Source organism: Microtus oregoni, unplaced genomic scaffold (genome assembly GCF_018167655.1).
Source record: "Microtus oregoni isolate MIOR12 unplaced genomic scaffold, Mior012 000006F_ref0000085, whole genome shotgun sequence".
Taxonomy (NCBI): Eukaryota; Metazoa; Chordata; class Mammalia; order Rodentia; family Cricetidae; genus Microtus; species Microtus oregoni.
In genome coordinates this window covers 45,753,484-45,763,011 of record NW_024543065.1, presented here as the reverse complement: position 1 = coordinate 45,763,011, position 9,528 = coordinate 45,753,484, and positions in this window count along the sequence as shown.

Here is a 9,528-nt window from a genome sequence, read left to right as displayed (position 1 = left end):
CCCCCTTATGACAAAGGAAAGTCAATGAGGCCAGGCAAGTTATAGGGGTTTCCGCACATGGAGACCTAGAGAGACCATTGTGTGAAGTTATGAAAGTGATGCCTAGAATGCCTTGGAGACCCTAAAATGTTAGAGATGCCTTACATGTGGCATACCTGCTGAAAAAACTACTAATAGGATATGTAAACAACCTAAGAGAGAGAAGTATGTTGCAGACAACATAGCTGAAGAGTTGGAGATTTAAAGAGAGTTTTGACATAGAAATGCTGAGTTTGGAGCTTGAGCAGGTGATTTTTTATTTTAGGCCAATATTTCTTCACATTCTTCCCTTTCATCCTCTTTTTTGGTACAAGTTATTTACTTGTTAATTATTTACTTATTCCTTTTTAATTTTTTAAATTACTTTAGAAATAATACTAATCAAAATTCCCACTTCCTTCCCTACTCCCACTTCCCTCACACTCCCTTCACACACCCTACCCTCACCCCCTCCAGTAATAAGAGAGGGCAAGGCACCCTGCCCTCTGGGAAGTCCAAGGCCCTCCCCATTACATCCTGGCTGAGTAAGGTATACATTCAAAGAGAATAGGATCTCCAAAGTCAGTACATGCAGTAGAGACAAATTCCAGTGCCACTGTCATTGACCCCTCAGTCTGCCCAAATGTGAACCATATTCAGAGAGACCAGTTTGATTCCATGCTCGTTCATTCCCAGTTCAGCTGGAGTTGGTGAGCTCCCATTAGCTCAGGCATACTGTCTGAGTGGGTGAACCCCTCATGGTCCTGGCTTCCTTACTCATATTCTCCCTTCCTCAGCTCTTCATCTGGACCTTGGGAACTCAGTCCAGTGCTCCAATGTGGGTCTCTGTCTCTATCTCCATCTGGCAGCCGATGAAGGTTCTATGATGATATTCAAGATAGTTATAAGTCTGACTATGGGACAAGGCCAGTTCAAGTCTGACTACAGGACCAGGCACCCACTCCTCCACTGCCCAGGGTCATAGCTGGGGACATCCCCGTGGACTCCTGGGAACCCCTCTAGAGCCAAGCCTCTTGCCAACCCCAAAATGGCTCCCTTAATTAAGATATCTTCTTCCCTGCTCTCATATCTATCCTTCCTCCATCTCAACCATCCCACTCCCCCAAGCTCTCCCCAGCACTCCCCTTCTCCCATCTCTCTACCCCTCCTCTCCTCTCCTCTCCTCTCCTCTCCTCTCCTCTCCCCTCCCCTCCCCTCCCCTCCCCTCCCCTCCCCTCTCTTCTCTTCTCTTCTCTTCTCTTCTCTTCTCTTCTCTTCTCTTCTCTTCTCTTCTCCCAACCTACCCCCACCCCATGCTCCCAACTTTTGCCCGGTGATTTTGTCTGCGTCCAATTTCTAAGAGGATGTATATATGTTTTTCTTTGGGTTCACATTATTACTTTGCTCCTCTAGGATCACAAACTATAGGTTTAATGTCCTTTGTTTATGGCTAGAATCCACTAATGAGTGAGTACATGCTACATTTTATCTTTCTGGGTCTGGGTTATCTCACTCAGGATAGTGTTTTCTATTTCCATCCATTTGCATACAAAATTCAAGATGTCATTGTTTTTTTTTTTTACTACTAAGTAGTACTCTAATGTGTAGTATTCAATTTCTTTATCCATTCTTCCATTGAGGGGCATCTAGGTTGTTTCCAGGTGCTGGCTATTTCAAATAATGCTGCTATGAAAATAGCTGAACAAATGCTTTTGTACTATGATTGGGCATCTCTTAGGCATATTCCCAAGAGTGGTATTGCTGTATTCCGAGGTAGGTTGACTCCCAATTTTCTGAGAAACCACCACACTGATTTCTAAAGTGGTTGCCCAAGTTTGCATTCCCACCAACAATGGGTGAGTGTTCCCTTGCTCCACATCCTCTCGAGCATAAGTTATCATTAGTGTTTTTGATTTTTGCCATCCTGACAAAGTGTAAGATGTTATCTCAAAGTTGTTTTGATTTGCATTTCCCTGATAGCTACAGAATTTGAACATGTCCTTAAGTATCTTTTGGCCTGTTGAGAATTCTCCGTTTAGTTCAGTACCCCATTTTTAACTGGGTTATTTACAAATTTAATGCCTAGTTTCTTGAGTTCTTTATATATTTGGAAATCAGAACATTTTCTGATGTGGGGTTGGTGAAGATCTTCTCCCATTCAGTAGGTTGCCTTTTTGTATTATTGACTATGTCCTTTGCTTTACAGAAGTTTCTCAGTTTCAGAATGTCCCATTTATTTATTGATGCTCTTATTGTCTTATTGCTACTGGGTTTATACGTAGGAAGTGGTCTCCTATGTCCATGCATTGCAGCCTGCTTCCCACTTTCTCTTCTATCAGATTCAGTGTGGTAGGATTTATATTGAGGTCTTTAATCCATTTAGACTTGAGTTTTGTGCATAGTGATAGATATGGATCTATTTTCATTATTCTACAGGTTGATATCCAGTTATGCCAGCACCATTTGTTGAAGATGCTTTGTTTCTTCCATTGTATAATTTTAGTTTTTTTGTCAAAAATCAGGTGTTCACAGGTGTGTGGATTAATATCCAAGTTTTCAATTTGATTCTATTGGTCAACATCTCTGTTTTTATGCCAATACCAAGCTGTTTTCATTACTATAGCTCTGTAATAGAGTTTGATGTCAGGGATCATAATGAATCTGGAAGTTCCTTTATTGTATAGGATTGTTTTGCTTATCCTGGGGTTTTGTTTTGTTTTGTTTTACAATGGCTCTTACAAATCTTTTTTTTTAACTTTTTTTTTTATTGAGGAAAGGAGAAAAAAAAAACAAGTTTCCTCCTCCTCCCAGCCTCCCATTTCCCTCCCCATCCTCCCACCTTTCTCCCCCTCCCCCCACTCCTCTCCCCCTCCCTCTCCAGTCCAAAGAGCAGTCTTTTCTTAAAAAGGTAATTATTGTTCTTTCAAGGTCTGTGAAGATTTTTGTTGGGATTTTGATGGGGATTGCATTGAATCTATAGATTACCTTTGGTAGGATTGCTATTTTTTACTATGTTGATCCTACCTATCCAAGAACATGGGAGATCCTTCCATTGTCTGGTATCCTCTTTCATTTCTTTTTTTCAAAAACTTAAAGTTCTTGTCAAATAGTTCTTTCACTTTCTTGGTTAGTGTTACCCCATGATAATTTATGCTATTTGTGGTTATTGTGAAAAAAAGATGTTTCTCTGATTTCCCTCTCAGCTTCTTTATCTTTTGTGTATAGGAGGGCTACTGATTTTTTTTTTTTAGTTGATCTTGTGTCCTGCCACATCACTGAAGGTATTTATCAGTTGTAAGTGTTCTCAGGTAGAATTTTTTGGGTCACTTATGTACACTATCATATCATCTGCAAATAATGAAAGTTTGACTTCTTCCTTTCCAATTCAAATCCTCTTAATCTCCTTATGTTGTCTTATTGTTATTGCTAGAACTTTAAGCATTATATTGAAGAGGTATGGAAAAAGTGGGCAGCCTTATCTTGTTCCTGATTTTAGTGGAATGGCTTTAAGTTTCTCTCCATTTAATTTGATGTTAGCTGTCGGCTTGCTGTATATTGCTTTTATTATATTTAGGTATGAACCTTGTATCCCTATTCTCTCCAAGACCTTTAACATAAAGGGGTGTTGAATTTTTGTCAAATGCTTTTTCAGCATCTAATGAAATGATCATACATTTTTTTCTTTCGGTTTATTTATATGATGGAATACATTGATAGATTTTTGTATGTTGAACCAGCCCTGCATCTCTGGAATGAAGACGACTTGATCATAATGGATAATATTTTGATGTGTTCTTGGATTCGGTTTGCCAGTATTTTATTGAGAATTTTTGTATCGATATTCATGAGTGACATTGGTCTGTAATTCTCTTTCTTGGTTGAGTCTTTGTGTGGTTTTGGTATCAGGGTAACTGCAGCTTCATAAAAAGAGTTTGGCAATGACTCTTCTGCTTCTATTATGTGAAACACATTAAGGAGTATAGGTATTAGCTCTTCTTGGAAGTCTGGTAGAATTCTGCATTGAAACCATCTGGTCCTGGGCTTTTTTTGGTTGGGAGGTTTTTGATGACAGCTTCTATTTCCTTGCGACTTATAGGTGTTTTTAAAGTGTCCACCTGGTCTTGATTTCATTTTGATATATAGTATCTATTTAAGAAACTGTCCATTTCTTTTACCTTTTTCGATTTTGTGGTGATTAAAGTAAGACCTAATGATTCTCTGAATTTCTTCAGGGTCTGTTGTTATGTCCCACTTTTCATTTCAGATTTTGTTAATTTGGGTGTTCTCTCTCCACCTTTTGATGAGTTTGGATAAGGGTTTGTCAATCTTGTTGATTTTCTCAAAGAACCAGCTCTTTGTTTCATTGATTCTTTGGATTGTTTTCTGTGTTTCTACTTTGTTGATTTCAGCCCTTAGTTTTTTTATTTCCAATCTTCTACTCCTCCTGGATGAGTCTGCTTCTTTTTTTTTTTATCTAGAACGTTCAGGTGTGCTGTTAATTTGCTTATGTGAGCTTTCTCTGTTTTCTTTATGTGGGCACTTAGTGCTATGAACTTTCCTCTTAGCACTGCTTTTGGAGTGTCCCATTAGTTTAGGTATGTTCTGTCTTCATTTTTTTTTTTTTTTTGGTTTTTCGAGACAGGGTTTCTCTGTGGTTTTGGAGCCTGTCCTGGAACTAGCTCTTGTAGACCAGGCTGGTCTCGAACTCACAGAGATCCGCCTGCCTCTGCCTCCCAAGTGCTGGGATTAAAGGCGTGCGCCACTACCGCCCGGCTCTGTCTTCGTTTTTGTTGAATTCAAAGAAGACTTTTCTTTCTTTCTTTTGTTCTTCCTTGACCCAGGGGTGGTTCAGTAGTTGACTGTTCAGTTTCCATGAGTTTGTAGGCTTTCTGGGGGTAGAATTGTTGTTTAATTCTAACTTTACTCCATGGTGATCCGATAAGACACAGGTGGTTACTCCATTTTTTTTAATCTATGGATGTTTGCTTTGTTACCAAGTATGTGATCAATTTTTGAGAAAGTTCCATGAGCTGCTGAGAAAAAGGAATATTCTTTCCTGTTTGGGTGGAATTTTCTATGGATATCTATTAAGTCCATTTGGTTCATTACATCTTTTAGTTCTCTTATTTCTCTGTTAAGTTTCTGTCTGGTTGTCAAGAGAGAAGTGTTGCAATCTCCTACTATTAGTGTATGGGGTTTGATGTGTGATTTAAGTTTTAGTAATGTTTCTTTTACATATGTGGGTGCTTTTATATTAGGGGCATAGATATTCAGGATTGAGGCTTTATCTTAATGAATTGTTTCTGTTATGTGTATTAAATGTCCTTCTCCATCTCTTCTGATTGATTTTAGTTTGAAATCAATTTTCTTAGATATTAGGATAGCCACACCCACTTGTTTCTTAGGTCTGTTTGATTGGAAAGCCTTTTCCCAACCCTTTAATCTGAGGTAGTGTCTATCTTTGTGGTTCAGGTGTGTTTCTTGTAAACAGCAGAATGCTGGATCCTGTTTTCATATCCATTCTCTTAACCTGTGCCTTTTTATAGGTAAATTGAGTCCATTAATATTAAGCAATATTAATAACCAGTGTTTTTAACTCCAGTTATTTTTTAGTGTTTGTGTGTTTCACTTCTTTGAGTTGTGTTGGTGGAGGGTTTAGATTTATGTGTTATTGTGGGTGTTGTTAGCTTTCTTGAGTTGTGATTTTACTTCTAGTACTTTTTGTAAGGCTGAATTTGTGGATATATATTGTCTAAATCTGTTTCTATCATGGAATATCTTGTTTTCTCCATCAATGGTGAAACAAAGCTTTGCTGGGTATAGTAGTCTGGGCTTGCATCCATGGTCTCTTAGTATATATATTACCTCTGTCCAAGACATTAGGCTTTCATAGTTTCCATTGAGATGTCAGATGTAATTCGGAAAAGTTTACTTTTATATGATACTTGACCTTTTTCCTTTTCAGTTTTTAATATTCTTTCTTTATTCTGTATGTTTTCTGTTTTGATTATTATATGGCGAAGGGATTTTTTTTTGATTCAGTCTACTTTGTGTTCTGTAAGCTTCTTGTATCTTCATAGGGACATTCTTCTTTAGGTTGGGAAAGTTTTTCTCTAAAATTTTGTTGAACATATTTTCTGGACCTTTGAGCTGTAATTATTCTCCTTCTTCTACCCCTATCACTCTTAGGTTTGGTCTTCTCATGGTGTCCCAGATTTTCTGGATGTTTTGAGTTGAGAATTTGATAGATTTGCTGTTTTCTTTGATCAATGAGTCTATTTCCTCTATTGTATCTTCAGTATCTGAGATTCTTTCTTCTATCTATTGTGTTCTGTTGGATATACTTGTCTCTAGTTCCTGTTCATTTACCCAGATTTTCTATATCCACCTTTCCCTTGATTTGTGTTTTCTTTATTTTGGTCTATAAGTATTAAACTGTTTCCTTTACCTGTTTGAATGCTTTTTCATGGTTTTCTTGATGTATCTGAGGGATTTATTCATTCCTTCTAACTTTTTGTTTGTCTTCTCTTCCATTTCTTTAAGGAAGTTTTTCACTTCCTGTGTAAAGGTCTCTATCATTTTCATAAGATTACGTTTATTGTCAGTTTCTTCAACTTCTTCTGAGTTAGAATGTTCAAGTCTTCCTGTTGCGTGTTTGCTGGATTCTGGTGTTACCATGTTGTTTTTCAGTATGTTGGAGGAATTCTTGCATTGGTGCCTACCCATCTCTTTCTTCAAATGAGGCCAGCAGAGTCTTGGCGTCTTGGTCCAATCTTTGCTGTGGCTGACTGAGTACTTGGGAGTTTTTCTTGGTCTGTCCTCTCTTAGGTCCCCGCAGCCCTGAAGCAGGCTGTGTTGCAGGATTCCAAGGACCTTACAGGTGAAAAGGAAGGCCCCTTTCATCCTCCTTTGAACAGAAATATCTATACTGTGAATTTTGGGATTCTTTTTACTTTTTATTGTATTTATTGAACTACACATCTTTATCCACTCCCATCTCCTCCTTCCCCTCTCTTATACCCTCTCCCATGACTCCCATCCTCCCAATCACTCAGGAGATCTTGTCTTTTTCTCCTTCCTATGTAGATCCATGTATGTCTCTATTAGGGTCCTCTTTGTTGTCTAGGTTGTCTAGACTTATGGACTGTAGTGGCTTCTAGACATAAAGAAAAGCTGTGACCTTTATTTTTAATTTTCATTTCATTTTTCAATAAAGTTAGAGATTTCATTCATCTTAAGAGATATTTGAACATTGGAATTCAAATCATTGCTGTGATAGACTATGGGGAAACTTGAAGTTTGACTGAATACATTTTGCATTGTGCTATTGTTACAAGACAATGGGTCCAAGGTAGTGGAATGTGGTGGTTTGAATAGCTATGGCATGGATAGACTCATGTGTTTGAATATTTGATCTATAGGGAATGGCATTTACAAGAAGTGCAGTCTTGTTGAATTAAGGGGTGGACTAGTTGGAGGTGTGTGTACATGCAGGTATAATGTTTGTGGTCTATCTCAAAAGCATACATTATGCCCAATGTGCCAGGCAGTTCACTTCATGTAGCCTGAAGATCAAGATGTAGCACTCTCAGCTACCTCTCCACCTCCATTTCTGCCTGCTGTTATCATGTTTCTAGCTATGAAAATAATAAACTAAATCTCTGAAACTTCAAGCAAACCTCAATTAAATTTTTTAAAGAGATTCTGCTCTCATGGTGTCTTTTCAGAGCAATAGAAATCATAAGTGAGAAAGAAGTAATTCTTAAGACTGGAGTTATTAGCATGGAGGTTGTATTTGTACTATTTAAGCAGAGGCAAGAAGTTGTCCACAATGTTGGTGGTTATAGGGACATGGCCTTGATCTAAGTTTCTTGGTCTATGTATAAGCAAGTCCAGGTTTTGAATTTTCTTCCTTCTTATCTTCATTTATTTGTTCATTTTTATTTTCTTTTGTTTTTATTTAGCTTAATTGTAGCTCTCTTTTTAAAGTCTTTTCATATTTAGTATTTTGGTTGACCCATTCATTTCTATCCATCACTATCCTCTTATCTAGCTTTTCTTCTGTATGCACATAATTTTCTTTTAATTATCATATCATCTATTTTTTTTCTTTCTTTCCACAGACTCACTTATAGAGTTTCTTTTTCCTCCCTCATGGGCCCCATTCTAGTTTCCTCTATTAACATTCATCCAATATAGACACATTTTATAACATCTATAAGCAGTGAAAGCACATTGAGACAGAATATATGCTAAAGACTTTGGGGGGCTTGACTTACATCACTTAATAAAATACTTTCTACATTCTGCTGAAGCCACTCCCTAGGCTATTATACAATGCCAGCGCATGGAGAATAAGATACTGCTCGTATCTGCTAGATCCTATGGTCTCAACCCTTGTCTCTACTTTGTTTTAACTTTTTCGTATCCCACCACTAATATCCATTTTGTTTCAGTTCTTTATTGGTGAGTTGACTGATATTACATGGCTGAAAATTGTGTGGAGCAATGGTTCCTTTCTTGGACAGCAGTTTTCAGTCTGGTACTGATACACAGTTACCTCTGCTTACTTCCAGAGTATTTCACCTACTTAAGAATACTTCAGACACCTTCTCTTTCAGGAACAGAATATGGTGTGTTGAGATTTTACTCTGACAATAGTGCACTAATGTACTATGTAACCAACTGCTTTTTCACCTATCATTTTCTCTCTAAACCAATGAAGTAGTATATTATTATCACAGACATAGTTTCAATAGAGACATGGATCATTTCTCCAGTAGATGTCAAGTATCAGATATTGTCCTTACCCTTGCCATTTATGGTAGCATTTTTTCTTTGTTTTATGCTGTTTTGAAACCTTTGACATTTCATCATACTGCACACTCCATCCTCTCTAACAGCTCTGATTTGCATGTGCACACATGTGTATCTGTATGGTATGATATTTGTAAGGGTCTGCTTTAACATGATGAAAGTTGTCAAATAAAGTATAATTCTAATAGGTTTTGTGCTAAAATTAATTTATCCTTATCTAAGACTGTCATAACATAAAGACAAAAAGATCACTCAGCACAGTGAAAGTCCAGATTGAGAGTCTGTATTAAGGTGACTTTGTTGTTATGTGGAGAGAAACACTTCTCACAGTGCAGCCTGGGCTACATTCTACAGGGATATTTTTGAGGAGAAAAAAAAAGCAGAACAAGCATACACTCGTTGGCAATTGGCAGAGGTGGGCAGAGAATAAAGCAACTAAGTAGTTTAAAAGAAGCTAAAAACATGCATTGATAGGGGACATTTCAGTCCTCAGTTTATCGAATTGGGTTGGATACTTTTTCTAGGGAATTTTCCTGGAGGGATTAGAAAAGGTCAAATTTGTTTAGGTTAAACAAAATGTGGCCCCATTGGAGTTAAGGTGAAGAACTCTGCCATGTCACAATACCATAGCCATAGTCTGAGCAGTAGTATAAATTTCTCATTACACATATTTTACTTTTAGATAACATATAC